The sequence below is a fragment of the Pinus tabuliformis genome, chromosome 7 (assembly GCF_031772625.1).
Source record: "Pinus tabuliformis cultivar Carrire ecotype Pingquan chromosome 7, CPIR1, whole genome shotgun sequence".
NCBI lineage: Eukaryota > Viridiplantae > Streptophyta > Pinopsida > Pinales > Pinaceae > Pinus > Pinus tabuliformis.
Genome location: NC_142293.1, coordinates 1,774,605,405 through 1,774,624,879, shown reverse-complemented (window position 1 = coordinate 1,774,624,879; position 19,475 = coordinate 1,774,605,405).

The following is a 19,475-nucleotide window of genomic DNA, read 5'->3' as shown; positions in this document are numbered from 1 at the left end:
TGAGCCATAAAGGAATTCATATTTATGCCTAAATCAAGAGGAAAACATTAAGAAGCCACAGAAACTGAGCATAGAGTGCAGCTAAGCAAATTCTAAACCAATCTTTTGTTCTGTGACTTGAGCATGTATGAAATTGAAATAACAGAGGTGAGAAACACTTCTTGATCCATATAGCAGCACATGAATTTCATCATTCACTCTTCAACCATTAAAAACACTTCAAACATTCCATCCTCCAAGATTTTAGCAGTCTTTGATTAAAGAAATCATATCAAATACAGAGCGAGTCTCTAGAGGAGTCATACGACCAACCACCCCTTAAAACAGTGCAGAGGGTGGTATATGAAGAAAAATAGCTACAGACCTCCCTTGAACAGGTGTCAAGGGGGAAAATATCTCAAAAATACCTCTCAAAACAGATCAAAGAGATCTGTGCAGTCATTGTCACTAAAACTAATCTATGCTGGAAATAAATGCAAAAAACATATTAAAACAGCTACGCTGGGGCAGCTGGCATCTCAAGTCATGTAAACAAGGGCTGCGCATGAGGCTGTAGCCTCTAAAATGAGTGTAGAGAGGTCTTTGAGTCGTGTGCTGGCCTCATGGCCATAACGGCAAGTTGGGGAGCCATAACGGCTTAATGATGCTTTACTGAATCTGCTGGGGCGCTTCTGTTTTCATCTGCTTCGGAAGATTTTAACTGATACTCTCTGCCGCTTCCCTGATACTCTTTGCCGCTTCCCTGATACTCTTGGCTTCAAAAATGCTCTAAGCTGTCACATTATCTCATTAGAGGCCATTATTTGGCCCAAGTACCTGCTGCGAGGTGCTTTGTTACTTCTGGGTGGTTATCGGCCCTTGGCCGACTCAAAATGCTTTAGCAACACTTAAAATCATGAATTGGATGAGCAAAGGGTCATTGAAGGCCTGCCGAGGTGAAAACCCTGCGTTTGGAGCTAATCTGGGTCTGGGGTGATCGAAATTGATTAAAGAATGACTCTGTTCCCTTGATGAAGAGGCGCGCGCGGCATATATATGAATAATATGAAAAATAGCCCCTTTTCCTTTATAACAGGCAAAATGCCCATTTTTCCAGCAAAAATCGCGAAAATATGGGCGGGCGCGGCACTGTTCATTAGATTAAATGCTGGCCGTTGGATTCGGCGCAGGCCAATCCAACGGCTGGCGCTAAACCGCATCGGGGTGGACCATTGGTCCCAACACATAAAACCTCCGATGGAGCGATATAGCTTGCAGACCCGAAATGCTTATAGTCTCTTTCTTTATGGAGATTGGGTCTGGCCCATCGGCGAACCCAACTCGGCGGATTTTAATAAAAAAGATAAGCGGACACGAAAGCTTTTACAAACCCGCCCTGATAATATTTCGGCTCCGCCATATCGGAGCCAAACATAAGGGGTGATCGCCGATCAAACATGGGCCGTTGATTTGGTGAAGGCGATGGACGGTAGAGATTACGTCGGCATTTCGCTATCAGCGGGGACATGGGGGCTGCCACATAGAAACGCCGAAAACCCATCGGACCCGAAAAGTTATACAGGCCCTCTTTATTTTATTTCGGGTCCGACTCATCGGCAGAACCCAAATCGGCGGTTTTAACAGTGGAATGGGTCCGCGGACCCGAAAACCCTTAACACTCCATTTGATAACTCATCGGCTCCAGCCAGTCAAAGCTTTCCCACTTGTCTGTGCAAAGGCCCCTTTCGGACCCGAAATCTTTTATGCGTCGCGCCTTATAACTTTTCGGCTCCGCCAGTCGGAGCCATATGGGAGCGATGCGATTAATCCAGGGCTGTTGATCTAGGCGGGGGCGATGGATGGCTGCGATTAAGTCGCGGCATTGGCTATCGGCAAAATGGCCATCGGCGAAACATATATATATGGATTGCAATGCACACTGCGATACACCGATCGCCGACATGCGATCGGCGATAAACAATCGGAGGCCTATATCTATGATGTTTAACATGTGACTGCCCCCTCCCGACAGCGATATCGCATCGAAGGGGGACCAAAAGGGAGCTTTTTGCATCGGAGCAAGGCTTTTTGATAAAAGAGAAGCTTTGGTGAAATCAGAGGGGTCTCCTTTGGCATTTCAAATGGTTTGTGAGCCATCGGAAGGGGTCCGATGGCCCAAAAAGGAAGAATTTTATGCCATTTGAGGGATTTTCATGGTTTTTTGCATGTTAAATGGCCCAAAAAAGGGGTTTATGCCTCTGAAAAGGCAAAACAAGGCAAAAAGATGGTTTTATATACATATGAATGGAATTTTATGCTTTGTGAAGGAGTCAAAAAGAATTTGGGAGGTTTTATGGAGTGATGAAGGGCTTTATGCATTGGAGGGAGTCCAAAATGCATAAGAAGATGGTTTGATGGGGGTAATGAGGGTTCTTGCTAAGTTTCAGATAAACTTAGCAATTCCCGAGGATGTATATGGTTATTTTTCAACCAGGGGGAGGGGATAAGTATATAGGGGAGTTATATACATAGCTTTAGTAGGGGAAGGGGAAATAGATATGAAGCTACATAGTAGTGTTAGTAGTTAACATGACAAGTGATAAGAAAGTGCTAAGTATGTGAATCTTAGGCTATTAAGAGGGAAAATGACTTATAGAAGGAGTATGACATTCCTTGAGTGAAGCAGATCTTCACCAAGGCAAATGATATGGAACGTGATGAATCTAAGAGGTATCAAGCAGATCTTGACCTCTTTTAGGGGAAGTTAGTGAGTGATTTGGGGAAAGAGGAAGAAGGGGAAGTTAGACATGCATTTCTTGAAGTCCTCCAACTGAACAACTGCCTTCAACTTATGATATGATAGATATAACACTTGACAATATGAAATGGATCACAAGCCATGAATCTGCAACCACAAAGCTACCTACCCGACCTAATCACCTAGCATTTTCTCTTCTTTTGGTTTGGGTGCACTTGAACTAGCATACCCAGCTTTTCATTCTTTCTTGTTGCTTGTGCTCCTATCTACTTCTACACTTATTTCAGCCAGGGGCTCAGATTAAGCTGTTGAGCACCCTTGTTTCTCTACCTAACTACAAATCTGCCAAGATTAAGCTGTTTGGACAGATGTTCATTCTCTATATTCTACAACATGAAATTGAAACCCAAGGAAGCCAAGATTAAGCTGTTTGGCCTTCCCATGCTTGAAAACTGATCAAAATGGATTACTCATCAAGACTGGAACAAAGCAGTGGCATTTAGATTAGCTCACTTTCACGGATACTTCTCTGGCCATCTGTATCAAATATGGAGCATTGCAGCAAGCAAAGTATGACATATTTGGCATGTAAAAATGTCGATCATGAAAGATGTTTAACCTGCCACAGCAGGAGGCTAACAGGCTCCATTCCATATACCTTATTCCATTTGGCCAAATTATCGTGTGGATCATTCCTCCCATCATACTTCTAAGTGACCCATACTTTAGGTAAACCAAATCATGTTCTCATCATCCTTCTATAATCGCGCCACTCATCAAAGTTGTTTGTGCGTGTACCCCACCATCATGCGGGTGTAGTGCGCAATTCCAAGTCCAATGACTGAAAGCGTCAATCCTCTGAAACTTCTCATTCAAAGGCATCCAAAAATTTATCTACGTCACTTAAACTATCGTAATAAGGTAATTTTCTTACCTCCGATGACACACAATGCAACGATTTGGTCATCATGTTTTAGTGCAGTGTGGATACTTCATGAAGCCTATTTTGCCAATGCTCCAACTCTTCATCTGAATCCAAGGTACATGAAATTTTGTGGTCCCATGCAATTTGTCCGTTAGTTGTCAGATTAACCTAGTCTTGGTCTCACACTGTTATTTTATAGATCTGATCTAAATCGTCATCACTTTACTCATAGTCGCGAACCAGTTTCGTATAGCGCGTCCTTCTACAGGGTCCAATGGTACTACAACGCGGAGCGATTTTATTTCAAACGACATTGTCTACTTCTTCAAATTGATGACCCAATTCATTTCGATAGCGTAATAAATTCCTAGGAGCGCGGGGTATGGATTGTTATCATAAACAATCTCTATTACTTCAAAATCAGCTAGCGCGCTTGCACCTTCGATATCTACAATAACTCCCTGCAATCATCCCATAGGTGTAATCTTTTTTTGGTTCACCATCATCAGTTGAATCAGAGACCACTGCAGTGTAGGTCTCCCCTTTCTCTCCCAGGTTTGTTTTGGCAATACGTTTTCTTTAGATCCAAAATCCAAAATAACTTGGTCCATCTCATAGTCTCCTATTTGTGCGGTAAGCCTCATCTCGCGCCCTGTTCTTTTCTTATGCTTACCAATATTTTTGACTATGCGGGGTCCATCAAAAGTATTATCCTTACCGAAACATTTGTTTATCAACTCTCGTAGCCCTTTTATAGCCTTGCTACCATGTAGTAGTTTCATACAAGTCTCTATGAAGATGGTAAGCATAGAAGGGTCAACTTCTACATGTAGTTTGTCCTAACTTCTTGAGGTAGAGGCCTCAGCAAAGCTTTTCTTCGCTTCCATAAAATTTCCCTTCACATGCTCCAGATAAAAACCAACCTCATTTTTTGGAGCCTTGTGGACCCATCCACCTTCTTCAGGCTACTTTCCCATATCATCACCAATCGCGATCTCACTTAGCAATACGATATTCACATTCGGAGCCTCTTCGTAGGGATCGAACCTCATCATTTTTATGTTCTGGGTAGGATGCTTAGGCTACATCTTCTTCTTCTACATCTTGGCCATTAGCACAGATATTCTTTGATTGTGTTGTCAAACTGAGTATAGTATTGACATGACGGGCTTGTATGATTCATACACTCCTGTGCGTAGTATCCTGGCATTCCGTAATTGTAACAAATGACCTGCCCCCGACCCCTACCAAGTCCTCCTCCTCCTTGGCCTCGTTCACACCCCTGACATCCTCTACACATTCCGCCAATGCCTTGATTCAAAGGCTGAGTTTATGCTTGCATTCGATACTTAGGCGTCCTCTCATCATTAATTCATAGCTTCGACAGTGGTGCTCATCATGGCCCACCGATTTTAGAATTCGTAGAACAATTGTTGTGGAGTCTGTACAAACTTTTGTAGTAAATGACAATTGTCTATTGCATGTTTTCTAACTACTTGACAAATAGCGCACCATAGCGTGGGCCTCACACTTGGCCCTACTAAAGCTTCTTGCCTTAGGGGCATAACCCCCCCTCCTGTGATGTAATTCGTGAAGACATGGAAGTGATCTTTATCATGCCCCTGTTTTTTACACTTGAGACACAAAACTTCTTCGTGCACCTTTGGCCAAGCCACTTTTTCCTTTTTCAAGCTTTGCAACTCTGCATGAATCTGTTGAACTCCCAAAGAAGCGTCCTGGATAAGTGACTCATGTAATCTCATTGCGATTTCCAGTGCTTCTGCATGAGTTCCTATCTTTTGTTGTGATAAAGAAATCCTTAAGTGGGGTTGGAGAATAGCTATAAGCCAATTGTAGTGTTGGTTATCTATGAGATTCATACTAGCTTCGTGGATCCCACACTTTAGTCTTTGATCTAGCTCCCATGCCATTTCACCTGTTATAAAATTATATATTACGGAGCAATGGAACACATAAAATATTGCAGAAATATAAACACAGAAAACACATAAAACAAGAGAGACACAGATATACGTGGTTCACCCAGTTTGGGCTACGTCCACCCCGAACAGCCAGTCCTTCCTTTCTATTATCCAGCAAGATGAAGAGACACAACCTACAGTAGATCTCCTGTAATATCCTCTATTTTCTCTCACAGTCTCACCTCTCTGCTTCTCGCTCAGAGAATACACATATATTACACAGACTCAATACAATGCTCTCATACAAAGAGAGGGGTTGCCCTCTACGGAAAAAAGCCCTAAACTAAACATAAGTTCTACCGTCAAATCATCTACCTAATGAATAGCCCAGATTGACTAGAAATTACTATACTTTTACAAGGCAATTTTACATCTGTTTTTAGCTTCAGGGGCGTTGCCCCCGAAACCCCCTGCCTGGGGGGGGGGCTCCCCAAAGGTCATAGCCGCCCCCTGTTGGACCCCCCTTGTAGCAAATATTTTACGGGCGGCGTGTTGGCATTTTGGCACAGGTGTGGCGCTACGGTACAGGTGTTGTCCTTGATGGCAACTCTCTTTGATGACAGATCTCAGTCCAGACTACAAGAATGAAGAGAAATTTCATATACGCAGGTTCATTAAGCCCAAGTTGCGTATACACGCTAGTACGCTATATACTAAGTCGCGGATACGCAGGCTCGCTACATACGAAGTCGCGTATACACGTAGTTTCATGAACAGAAAAGAGCGTACATGTCGAGAAGTTTCCCTTTGGTCCGTGGTAGTTAGTCCTCGGTACTTGAGCCTATGTTTTTGGACCAAGGTATCTCGACAGTCGTGTTGATCCCGAGTTTTGAAGTTGATGGTATTGTATTACTATGGTTTTGGACCGTGGTATTGAGAATGGCCTAAGACTATATAAGGAGAAGAAGATCATTAGGCAAATATATTGAAAATGTCTTGAATATCTAATGAAGAAAGAGATCTAGTATGCAGGTTCTGGGTTGATGATACATTGCTTGATCTGAGCTAAGGAGAGATCACACCGGTTGATGGAAGATTAGATCGGGATCAAATTGTTTGAAATGAACTATCTTTATATGGTTGATTATGCGTATTTTTAGATCTGCATACTGACGCAATGTTATGTTCTGGGTATGACTGATGTCTGGTACAGCTGCAAAGTTTTAAGAAAATAATTTTAGATCTGTACGCATGTTGGCTTCGGTAAAAGCGCGTGTATACGTGTGTTTGTTTCATTGAAGTAGCGTATATCTTTTGAAGCTTAATTTTTGGGGTTGCAGTTGGGTCTGACTGTTATTGCAGAGTTCTGTAGTCTGCTCTGTGTTCTGGTGACTGAGTGTTGACAGGGTTTCAGTGGTTCAGTGATTCAAGGATTGATGATGCTAGTATTGGTTGTTTTGTGCTTCAATGATTTGTTATGAAAAGTGAATGAATTGTGGTATTCAGATTGTAATGTTGTGCTTCAAGAGTATCGAGTCTGAAAATTGATGAAAAGTGGTACTTGAAGGAAAGAAGATTGTAGGCCAGCACCTACGTACTAGTATCTTAGCTAGTACAAGAGCAAAGGGGGTTGGAGCTCCCTTCCAGGAGAGTTTGGAAAACGAGAGAAGGTTGTAGCCTTCTGCAGGTTGTAGCCTGCGTACTGGTATAAGGCTGCACCAGTACAAAAGATTGTAAACTGAAGTTTCTTATTAAAGAAAGATAGAGACGACTTGTAGCAGGTGGTTTTCACCCACATTGGGTTTCCACCTTATATCATGGTGTTCATGTGTGTGGCTTTTGTGTGATGATCTATTCTATTATACTGCACCTGTTTACTTTTAATATGGTTAATAATGTTCTGATGCATTTACTGAAGATAAACTAACTGAATCATAAGATTTCTGGTTATACGCTGGTTGCTTTAGACACAGTAGCGTGTACACACTGGTTCACTTAACTGAAGTAGCGTATATGTTTCTGAGTATTAAAAAAGTTTTATTGATCTGATAATACTGATTCACCCCCCCCCCCTCTCAGTATTATTTCCAACAATTGGTATCAGAGTAGGTCCTTCAGAGAAGCTTGATCGCTTGAAGGTAGATCGTTCATCATGAGCAACTACGAGAGAGAAGCATCAATCAGGCCACTGGTTTTTGATGGGAAAAACTTCAATTATTGGAAGGTAAGAGTTACTGCCTATCTTCAATCTCTTGGTACAGAAGTTTGGGACATCGTAGAGACAGGCTACACTTTTCCTTCAGCTACTCCTACAGATCCAGCCGAGAAAAAGAAATATGAAACAAATGCGAAAGCAGTCAGTACTCTATTAGGATGTATATCCCAATCAGAATTCATGAAGGTAATGCATTATAAATATGCAAAAGAAATATGGGACAAAATTGTCACGAGCTATGAAGGAGACGAACAGGTAAAGCGTGCTAAACTTCAAACTCTCAGGATTAAGTATGAGACTCTCAGAATGTATAATGATGAAAGTGTGGCTAACTATTTCCTTAGGGTAGATGAGATTGTTAATTGCATGAAAAACTTGGGTGAAGAAATAAAAGAGGCTATTGTGGTTGAAAAGGTTCTAAGATCATTGTCCCCCAAATTTGAATCTAAAGTGTCTGCAATAGAAGAAAAGGAAAATCTACGAATTCTTACTATGTCTCAGCTTCACGGAATTCTAACTGCTTATGAAATGAGAAAAGGAGGTCCATCAGACAGAAGAGAAGCTGCTTTCAAGGCTTCAGGCAAAGAAGATTATTATGAAGCAAGTCACGTGCCAGAAGATGAAGAAGAAGAATCAAATTTTGTCAGAAATCTTCAAAGGGGTTCTGGAAGGTTCAGAGGTAAGTTACCTTTTAAATGCTTTGCTTGTGGAAGAGTAGGTCATTATGCTGCCAAATGTCCTCACAAAGATAAGAATGACAAGGGAAAGGAACCTGTTAAATGGAACAAGAAACAGAATGAAAAGAAGAAAAGCTATTACACTCATGAAGATAGTGATGGTCTTTCAAATAGTGACGAAGATGAACAGGGTAATAGATATAAACTTTTAATGGCTTTTGAAGATGATGACTACATGGATGCTATAGATGTAGAAGGCTTTTGTGAAGAAATGAATAATCTCAAAGTTTGCTTAGAAGAGAAAAATGCTATTATTGATTCTCTACAATGTCAACTGGCGGAAAAGGAAAAACATCTTGAAAAATTGGAATGTGAGATTGTTTGTCTTAGAAAGGAGATTGAGAAAACAAAAGCGATTAATCTTAAATTTGTTAAAGGATCTGAAACCTTGGATGAGATTATCAATGTGCAGCGTTCTCCTTTGATCAAGACAGGTCTGGGATATAATGGAGAAACATCTCAAGCTTCTACCTCTAAAAGTTATCTTGATGCAGCAAGGAGGAGCGAGCAAAGACCAAATAAAAGTCATCAGGTGAATCAGGGACAGTTTACCTCAAGAACAAATAAAGACTATCAAGAAATTCGGGGACAAGCTGCCTTAAGGACAAACAAAAGCTACAATCAGCCACAGGTAAAATCTTCCCAATTTGCCCCAAGAATGGATGTCAACAGAAGCTACAATCGGTTGGATGATAGATCTGATTATCGCAAAAATTTCTTTAATGGCCAATGTTTTTCTTGCCATAACTTCGGTCACAAAGCAGCTCAATGTGTTGCCTACAAGACAATCATGACTAGAGAAGCTCAAAAGCAAAGAAGTATGACTGGAACCATGAAAAGGACTTATAACAACTTTTCGGTTCTTGAAAATGAAGTTGAATGCTCTATTTGTAATAACTTTGGTCATGAAGACTCTGAATGCAGGAGCAGGTTCTGGAAGACAACTCAGAAAGAACAAATCTCAAATGTTAGAACATGGAGAATAAAGGAACCGCAACCAGAAAGATGTGGGATAGCCTTTTATGCAGAAGGTCAAGAAAGTCTATGGTACATTGACAGTGGATGTTCGAAGCATATGACAGGGGACAAAGAAAAACTTGAATCATATACCGCATTAGAAAAGGGAAAGAAAGTTTCTTTTGGAAACGATATCTCTGCAGCCATAAAAGGAAAAGGCGTTGCTCCGTTGAAAGAGAAGGTTAAAGCTAGAAATGTTTTGTATGTTGATGGATTGAAGCATAATCTTCTGAGTGTCAGTCAGATGTGTGATCAAGGAACAGAGGTAATATTTAGATCAAATGGATGTTGTGTTCGTGATCTTGATACAGGTGAAACAGTGATCAAAGGAAGAAGGACTCCAAATAATCTATACATATTTGAAGAAAGACAACAACAATGCTATTTGAGCAAGGATGATGAACACTGGCTATGGCATTGGAGGTTGGAGCATCTAAGCTTTCCACAAATAAGGAAAGCATGCAAATATCAGGCAGTTCGTGATCTTCCAAATATCAAAATTCCAGACAACACCATATGCAAATCATGTCAGTTGGAAAGCAAACCAGAACTAATTTTCCTGAGAAGGAAGGATCAGCTAGCATGCCTCTTGAGCTAGTACATATAGATACATGTGGTCCATTCAGAAAAAGAACACCTCGAGGTGAAGAATATTTGATATTATTCATTGACGATTTCTCCACGATTGTCTGGTTAGGACTTATGAAGCACAAAGATGAAGCATTCGAAAAATTCAAATCCTTCAAAGCCTTGGCTGAAAATGAATCAGGACACAAAATTAAGTGCCTCAGATCTGACAGAGGTGGGGAGTTTACCTCGAATGAATTTTTCGATTTCTGTGAAGAACATGGGATAAGAAGAGAATTCTCTACAGCTAGAACTCCTCAGCAAAATGGAGTTGTGGAAAGAATGAACAGAATAGTCCAACAAATGGCTCGTGCTATGCTTGATGAATCAGGTACTCCCGCAACTTTCTGGGGTGAAGCTGCACATGCTGCGGTTATTATTCTCAACAAAACAAATGTCCGAGTAAACAGCACTCAAACTCCTCATGAGCTCTGGTGTGATAAGACTCCTTCGGTGAAGCACTACAAAATCTTTGGGAGCAAATGTTATATTAAGAATACTGATGAGCAACTTGGAAAACTTGAACCAAGAGCAGATGAAGGAATTCTTCTTGGTTATTCTCCACATAGCAAAGCATACAAGTGCTACAATAAAAGACTTGGCAGAATTGTTGATAGCATTGATGTTGTGGTTGATGAGAAGGGATACATTCCTAGGCAAGTTCATCATGAAGACATCGAAGAAGATGAAGGCTACCCTCAAAGACAGAATGATGAAGAAGAACCTCAAGAAGAAGAAGAACCTCAAGAAGAACCAGAGGAGCAGACAAGAATAGAAGAAAAGACTCCATCCAGATATGTTAAGAAGAATCATCTAGAATCTCAGATTGTGGGGCAGAAAGAAGCAGGAGTACAAACAAGAAGAACAATTGCAGAAGCTTCAAGCTATTTGGCATTACTCTCTTCCACTGAACCACAAAATGTGAAATAGGCATGCAAAGATGAATGTTGCGTCAAAGCAATGGATGAAGAACTTGAGCAGATCGAAAAGAACAACACTTGGGAATTGGTTCCTAGACCAAAAGATAAGAATGTCATAAGGACAAAATGGGTCTTCAAAAATAAATTGAATGAAAATGGAGAAGTAATTAGAAACAAGGCCAGACTTGTTTGTAAAGGGTATGCGCAGCAAGAAGGAATAGATTTTGAAGAGACCTTTGCTCCTGTTGCAAGACTTGAGGCCATCCGAATGTTCCTTGCTCTCTCAAGCTTTCAAAACTTCAAGGTATTTCAAATGGACGTGAAATCAGCCTTTCTGAATGGAGACTTAGAAGAAGAAGTATATATTGAGCAGCCAGATGGTTTCATTCTTGGGAATGATCCAAACCTTGTATGCAGATTGAAAAAGGCTCTCTATGGTCTCAAACAAGCTCCAAGGGCTTGGTACTATCGTTTGGACAAATATCTTCACCAACAAGGTTTTTCAAAAGAATCAGCAGATAGCAATCTCTATATGAAAGTTGAAAATAACAAATTGCTAATACTTGTTGTGTATGTAGATGATATTATCTTTGGCAGTAATGAAGAGGCTATGAGTCAAAACTTTGCCTTGGTTATGCAGAAAGAATTTGAAATGTCATTACTTGGAGAATTGACATACTTTCTTGGATTGCAAATCCAACAAAATGAAGGAGGTATTTTCTTGTCTCAAACCAAGTACCTCAAGCAGATCTTGAAGAAGTATGGCATGGAAGATTCAAAGCCAGTTTGTACCCCCATGGTTACAGGATGCAGCCTCAGTGCAAATGATGAATCAGCAGCAGTTCACCAACCAACTTATAGATCCATGATTGGGAGTTTGCTTTATTTGACAGGTACCGACCAGATATTATGCATGCAGTAGGAATTGTTGGAAGATTTCAAGCCAACCCAAAGGAAACTCATCTTCAGGCAGTCAAAAGAATCTTCAAGTATCTTCAAGGGACTCAAAACTATGGCTTATGGTATCCTAGAGATACAGATCTCACTCTTCTTGCTTACACAGATGCAGATTGGGCCGGAAGTGTGGATGACAGGAAAAGCACAAGTGGTGGTGCTTTCTTCATGGATTCCAGATTAGTATCTTGGTTCAGCAAGAAACAGAGTTCGATTGCTTTATCTACAGCTGAAGCAGAATATGTGGCTGCGGCATCTTGTTGCACACAACTTCTTTGGATGATGCAGACCTTGCAGGATTTTCAAATCACTTGCACTCCACCAGTCTCTATCTTATGTGATAATACAAGTGCAATCAGCATTTCAAAGAATCCAGTCATGCATTCAAAGACCAAGCACATACCAATCAAGTATCACTTCCTCCGGGAACAAGTGCTTGAACAAAAGGTCAAGTTGGAGTATGTTTCTTCTAAAGAACAAGTTGCTGATATTTTCACAAAACCACTACCCAGGGAGACTTTTGAATATCTCAGACAAAAGCTGGGAGTAGTTGATGCTTCATCCTGTTGTTGAATCTTGTCTGTTCTAAGGAAAAGTTGGTATACGCGAGTTGTGTAAGGGATATCCGCGTACATACGTCGATTTATGCAGGTGAAGTCGCGTATATGGAGTTCTGAACAGCAAGGGCAGATTCTGGTTGGAGAAGGTCTGAGATGGGTATGCTAGAGTCCTTCAGGCACAATTTCAGGGGGAGCAGCAGGCACAGTTTCAGGGGGAGCAGCTTAAAGCATTGTTGGCATTTAGATGCTTTTGGTTCTAGTTCACAACTGTTGTTGGTTTCAGGAGAAGGAAATCTTGGTTGCTGATCTAAAAGATGATTATCAGATGCTGCTGGTGACTTTCATAAGTCTTGGTCTAGAGTTTTCGTCTCTATGTCATGTATCTCTTTTGTGATATCTCTTCTATGATGTCAAGGTCATGTAACGGCCTTTGTTGGTTTCCCCACTATGCCTGGGATGAATGATGTAATGTAATTGGTTGTTATATGTAAATTTCTGATGTATCCCCTCTTGGTTGGGAGTATGGATGTATATATTGAGTCTTTTGGTGATAGGAAGGTCCTTTATGATGTATAAGTCTTGGTTCTTTTTGAAGGACATCTTTTGCAGATCTTGCCTACAGTCAGGGGGAGCATGTTCAGCACAGCAGAGCAGAGATATCAGCATGTACTCAGGGGGAGCACAACCCTTTGCCCTTGATGACAAAGGGGGAGAATGATTCTAAGGGTCTTGAGGTTGCCATCAAGTCCAAAGGGGGAGATTGTTGGCATTTTGGCATAGGTGTGGCGCTACGGTACAGGTGTTGTCCTTGATGGCAACTCTCTTTGATGACAGATCTCAGTCCAGACTACAAGAATGAAGAGAAATTTCATATACGCAGGTTCATTAAGCCCAAGTTGCATATACACGCTGGTACGCTATATACTAAGTCGCGGATACGCAGGCTCGCTATATACGAAGTCGTGTATACATGCAGTTTCATGAACAGAAAAGAGCGTACATGTCGAGAAGCTTCCCTTTGGTCCGTGGTAGTTAGTCCTCGGTACTTGAGCCTATGTTTTTGGACCAAGGTATCTCGACAGTCGTGTTGATCCCAAGTTTTGAAGTTGATGGTATTGTATTACTATGGTTTTGGACCGTGGTATTGAGAATGGCCTAAGACTATATAAGGAGAAGAAGATCATTAGGAAAATGTATTAAAAAGGTCTTGAATATCTAATGAAGAAAGAGATCTAGTATGCAGGTTCTGGGTTGATGATACATTGCTTGATCTGAGCTAAGGAGAGATCACACCGGTTGATGGAAGATTAGATCTAAGGATAGATCGGGATAAAATTGTTTGAAATGAACTATCTTTATATGGTTGATTATGCGTATTTTCAGATCTGCATACTGATGCAATGTTATGTTATGGGTATGACTGATGTCTGGTACAGCTGCGAAGTTTTAAGAAAATATTTTTAGATCTGTACACATGTTGGCTTCGGTAAAAGCGCGTGTATACGCGGGTTTGTTTCATTGAAGTAGCATATATCTTTTGAAGCTTAATTTTTGGGGTTGCAGTTGGGTCTGACTGTTATTGCAGAGTTCTGTAGTCTGCTCTGTGTTCTGGTGACTGAGTGTTGACAGGGTTTCAGTGATTCAAGGATTGAGGATGCTAGTATTGGTTGTTTTGTGCTTCAATGATTTGTTATGAAAAGTGAATGAATTGTGGTCTTCAGATTGTAATGTTGTGCTTCAGGAGTATCCAGTCTGAAAATTGATGAAAAGTGGTACCTGAAGGAAAGAAGATTGTAGGCCAGCACCTACGTACTAGTATCTTAGCTAGTACAAGAGCAAAGGGGGTTGGAGCTCCCTTCCAGGAGAGTTTGGAAAACGAGAGAAGGTTGTAGCCTTCTGTAGGTTGTAGCCTGCATACTGGTATAAGGCTGCACCAGTACAAAAGATTGTAAACTGAAGTTTCTTATTAAAGAAAGATAGAGACGACTTGCAGCAGGTGGTTTTCACCCACATTGGGTTTCCACCTTATATCATGGTGTTCATGTGTGTGGCTTTTGTGTGATGATCTATTCTGTTATACTACACCTGTTTACTTTTAATATGGTTAATAATGTTCTGATGCATTTATTGAAGATAAACTAACTGAATCATAAGATTTCTGGTTATACGCTGGTTGCTTTAGACACAGTAGCGTGTACACGCTGGTTCACTTAACTGAAGTAGCGTATATGTTTCTGAGTATTAAAAAAGTTTTATTGATCTGATAATACTGATTCACCCCCCCCTCTCAGTATTATTTCCAACACGGCGTTGTCGCCCCATTCCAAACTGGGGTCCAATGTGGCGATACCTTTGAATATAGAAGATAATCAGGCTCCACACCCAACATCACCAGGCCTCATCATGATTTCCTTAAATCCAATTACTGACTACGATTCATATTTAGGCTTACCGAATTCCTTGTTCAAAGCAGTTTGAGTATCTGCCAACGATGCCCACGGATTATCAATGCAATACTTCACATGCTATGTCAACACGCGGTCCTCCAAAGTGGTGACTAAATGTGCCATCTTTATATTATCATATGTAGTTTTTTGTGCTATCCACATAGCCTTCGTAAGAAACCAAAATTGATCTGCACCCTCACTTCCTAAGCCCTTGAAAACTGGAAACTTCATCGTATTCTACATGTTAACCAGCGGTGGTGGTGGTGGTGGTGTGGGTGAAGGTGTACGTTGTGGAGGCGAAGGTGGAGGTGGTGTGGATGGATGAGGTATCTGCGGAAAACCCTACCTTATCAATTGGATAGCACTCTGTGGTGAAGCTTCTGCTGCTCCCTCATCGCCACTTGAAGGAGGTCCACTTAGTGCACTATGTTCAGGACCTATTTTTCCTTGATTTCTAAATATTCGTCCACTTCACATAGATCCAAACATCAAGGTAATGGCATAACCCTCTTTTCACATGAGAGCATATTAATCCAAGTATTCAAAGATCTCAAATACTTATCTCGCAATCCCCTAAAGAAGTGTCACTCTACTTCATTGTAACTAATTGAGGTATCAACCGTGAACTTGGTAACAAATCCTCTGATGACTCGATCAAGCTAGTGATCAAATTCATGCGCGATCTTATATTTAGAAGTTTCCAACCTTCGAACAAGCTCTCGGGTACACACTATTGGACCATTAAGGCTCCACCTTCCTTGGCCGTTTGCGAGTTTAGCGATCCACTCATATAGTTAGATTGGGAAGGTGCAGAAGAAGATTTTATGTATTTCTATGTATAAATATATGTCCAACCACTGTTCTTTTTTCAGGTGTGTATTCCTGTTTTCTTACGCTGTGAATTCGTGGATCTTTCTATCCAACCACTTCTCAATTTTCTTCTTGGTCAGATTCTAGTTATGCGACATCACACATCTATTTGTTCAGAACCCGCTCCCAGCAACAAAACCTTTTTTTGGCTTAGGGGGTCCTGACCCAACTTCAGAGTTAGTTGTGCCAAAAAAATCCCTACACTACTAGCCCTTTCGGAATCAATCTATAGTGCATGGACTGAAGTCTCAGTCGATGCAGTATGGGGGGATGCTGGAACCATGTTTCCGAAACTAGAGATTAGTTCGATGTCCTTTTTGCAACCTAGATCTGCCTTCACAAAGAACTCTATGCTCCTTTGGCCTATTTTTATAACTTCCTTTAATCATCCTCTAGACCTCCGTGAAGGTCTACAACTAGCTTTTGTGGACCCTGAATAGGAAAATTAGCTACTTATGTGCACCATAGATTACTCTTAAACCATTATTTCCTCAGATCTACTTAAGTGTTTAATAACTTTAACGGAAAGAGTTATGATCTTTGTGTAATCACTTAATATTAGTCGCGTTCAGATAACAATACTGACTAAGTAAATTCGAGCATCAATACATCATTATTTCATAAAACCATCATTCATCACAACATAAAGTGCATTCATACATAACATAAGTTAATAGATAAAACACAGGAATTTCTGCAACAATCATCTTTATTGATATTCACTTAAGCTTACAGACTCAAGACTTTCCTGTGCTCTTAGCTAGAGGGGTCCACACACTCAGCTACAGACACCATTCTAGGCCTCTGTGTACTCAGCTGCAGAGCCTTCCTTCTTACTCTCCCATGATAAATCTCTAAAATCTTTTCTTCATACCCATAGACAACTTCAATTACTTGCCTCAGAGTCTCTAAGACACATCTATTTATACAATCCCATGGTCTGCGGACCATGGGTAGATCTTCAAAAGCTGACTCAGGTTACATAAAACAAGGGTAAAGCCCTTTTTAACTCTTAAATAGCTACACACTCTGTGACCACACTTTGCGGAGGCTTATCAAAATGGGATTTTTCCCCAAAACATGGGATTTTTGTCCCAAAATAGACCTAAGGGACCCCATCCCAACAAAGATTTTTCAACAAATTTCCACAGGATTACCAACAGGAGGCCTTGACAAGAGTGGAGTGTGTAAGGGATGCACTCTTGGAAGGTATGCCAACTCTTCCTTCCATGGTCAAGACAACAGGGCCAAACGTATTTTGGATTTGGTGCATTCAAATGTGTGTGGGTCCTTCTCTTCTCCATCACTGATGAGACACATGTATTATGTTACATTCATTGATGATTTTTCTCGAAAAACTTGGATCTATTTTATGAAAAAGGTAGATGAGGTCTTAGACAGGTTCATGGAGTTTAAGGCCTTGGTAGAGAGGCAAACCGAGAAGAAAATCAATACAGTGAGAAGCAACAATGGTGTAGAATATATCTCCAATGCCTTCAAGGCTTTTTCTACCATGGAAGGTATTAGGAGAGGGTTGATAACACCTCATAACCCTTAACAAAATGGGGTGGCTGAGAGGAAGAACAAGAGTATTGTTGGAACAACTAGAGCTATGTTGCATGATCGAGATCTGCCTAGGTTCTTGTGGGAAGAAGCATGCAACACTGTAGTATTTCTATAGAACAGGAGTCCACATAAGGTGCTTGGATGAGCTACACCAGAGGAGGTATTCATAGGCAAGAAGCCTGATGTGTCACACTTCTGAATCTTTGGCACAAAGTTCTACTATCATGTGTCTAAAGATAACAGGAAGAAGTTGGATTCCACAGCAAAGAAGGGTATCTTTGTGGGGTATAGTGAGACATATAAGGCATAGAGGGTGTATCCTCTAGGATCTAGGACAAAATTTCTCAAGAGAGATGTGAGATTCCAGGAGGATCAAGCTCTTAGATTTTACTTGGAGCATGAGAAGATTGCAATACCTGAGGAGGAGCTACTCACTCTCAAAGAGGAGGCACAACCAACACCTCAAATTCATCCACAACCATAGTCAAGTGGAAATAAGGTAGTGCATCAAAATGAGGAGGAAAAACCAAGTCGAGAGAAAATAGATCAACCACCATAGGGAAGTAGAAGGCAAAGTGGGTCGAGAGGTTGTTCTAGGAGGCTCAAGAGAAGTTTGAGGCTACTAGCCCCATATTAAGGCACAGTAAACATCCACAGAGGTACACAGGTTATATGGCACTAATAACAAAGTTGGTGCGAATTGAGCCTTCTTCTTATGAGGAAGTGGCTTCTCAACAAGTTTGGTAGGATTCCATCGTGGAGGAGCATTCCTCTATCATGAAGAATGATTTCTACTAGGTTTCTCCAAGACCTCATGGGAAAACTATAGTTGGATATAGATGGGTCTACAAGTTGAAGAATGGAGCAAATGGGAGTGTGGAGAATTTCAAGGCCAAGTTTTTGGCCAAAGGCTTCTTGCAGATTAAGGTCATAGACTGTGAGGAGTCCTTTGGCCCAGTAGCACAATATTAATCCATGAGGACTATTCCAGCACTTGTAGCATAGATGTGGTGGAATGTCCACCAGATGGACGTGAAGACAACATTCCTCAATGGATTTGTTGAGAAGGATATCTATATAGAGCACACATAGGGGTTTTAGCAGTTCAACATAGACACACATGTGTGGAGGCTGAATAGAACTATTTATGGGCTCAACTATGATCTGAGAGCATGGTACACTTAAATTGATAGTGACCTTTGAGGATTGGGCTTCACTAAGAATGAGGCAGATACCAGCCTGTACTACATCATGATTGGAGGGCTTCCGCTCATTCTAGTTGTCTATGTCGACGAATTTATATTGACTAGAGATGAGAGCTCGATCCAAGATTGAAAGGAGGACCTTGAAAAGGAGTTTGAGATGAGGGATATAGGGCTTGTGCACTATTTCCTTTACTCAGAGTTTTGGTAGGGTGATGGTGAGATCTTTGTGGGATAAGGCAAGTACACAACTGATACTTTCTAGAAATTGCATATGCAATATTGCAAGCCCATGGCCACACCTCTAGTCACAAACTGTAGGAAGGTGGGTGCTACTATAACACAACAATTTGGATCTTAGAGTATATAGGAAAATTAGTGGATTGTTGATGTACTTGGTCAACACATGACGTGATATTTTTTTTGCAGTCAACCTTCTAAGCCATTTCATGGTTGAACTGACCAGAGTGGATTGAGTTACTGCAAGGCATGGGTTGAGATATCTCAGAGGCACAATAGACCATGGATTGTGGTACAAACAAATTGATTAAGTGAGGCTTGAGGGTTTCACTAATGTAGACTGGGGATGCAGCTCCATAGATAGGAAGAGTATTGTAGGTGGCTCTTCATCATCAAGTCAATAACAATTTCTTGGTACAACAGGAAGCAGATATCAGTTGCACTCAGTTCAACAGTGGCCGAGTACATGCTTTCTAGTTAGGAAACTTGCAAGGATATTTGGATGAGGAAGTAACTTGTGGGAATTTTTAGACATA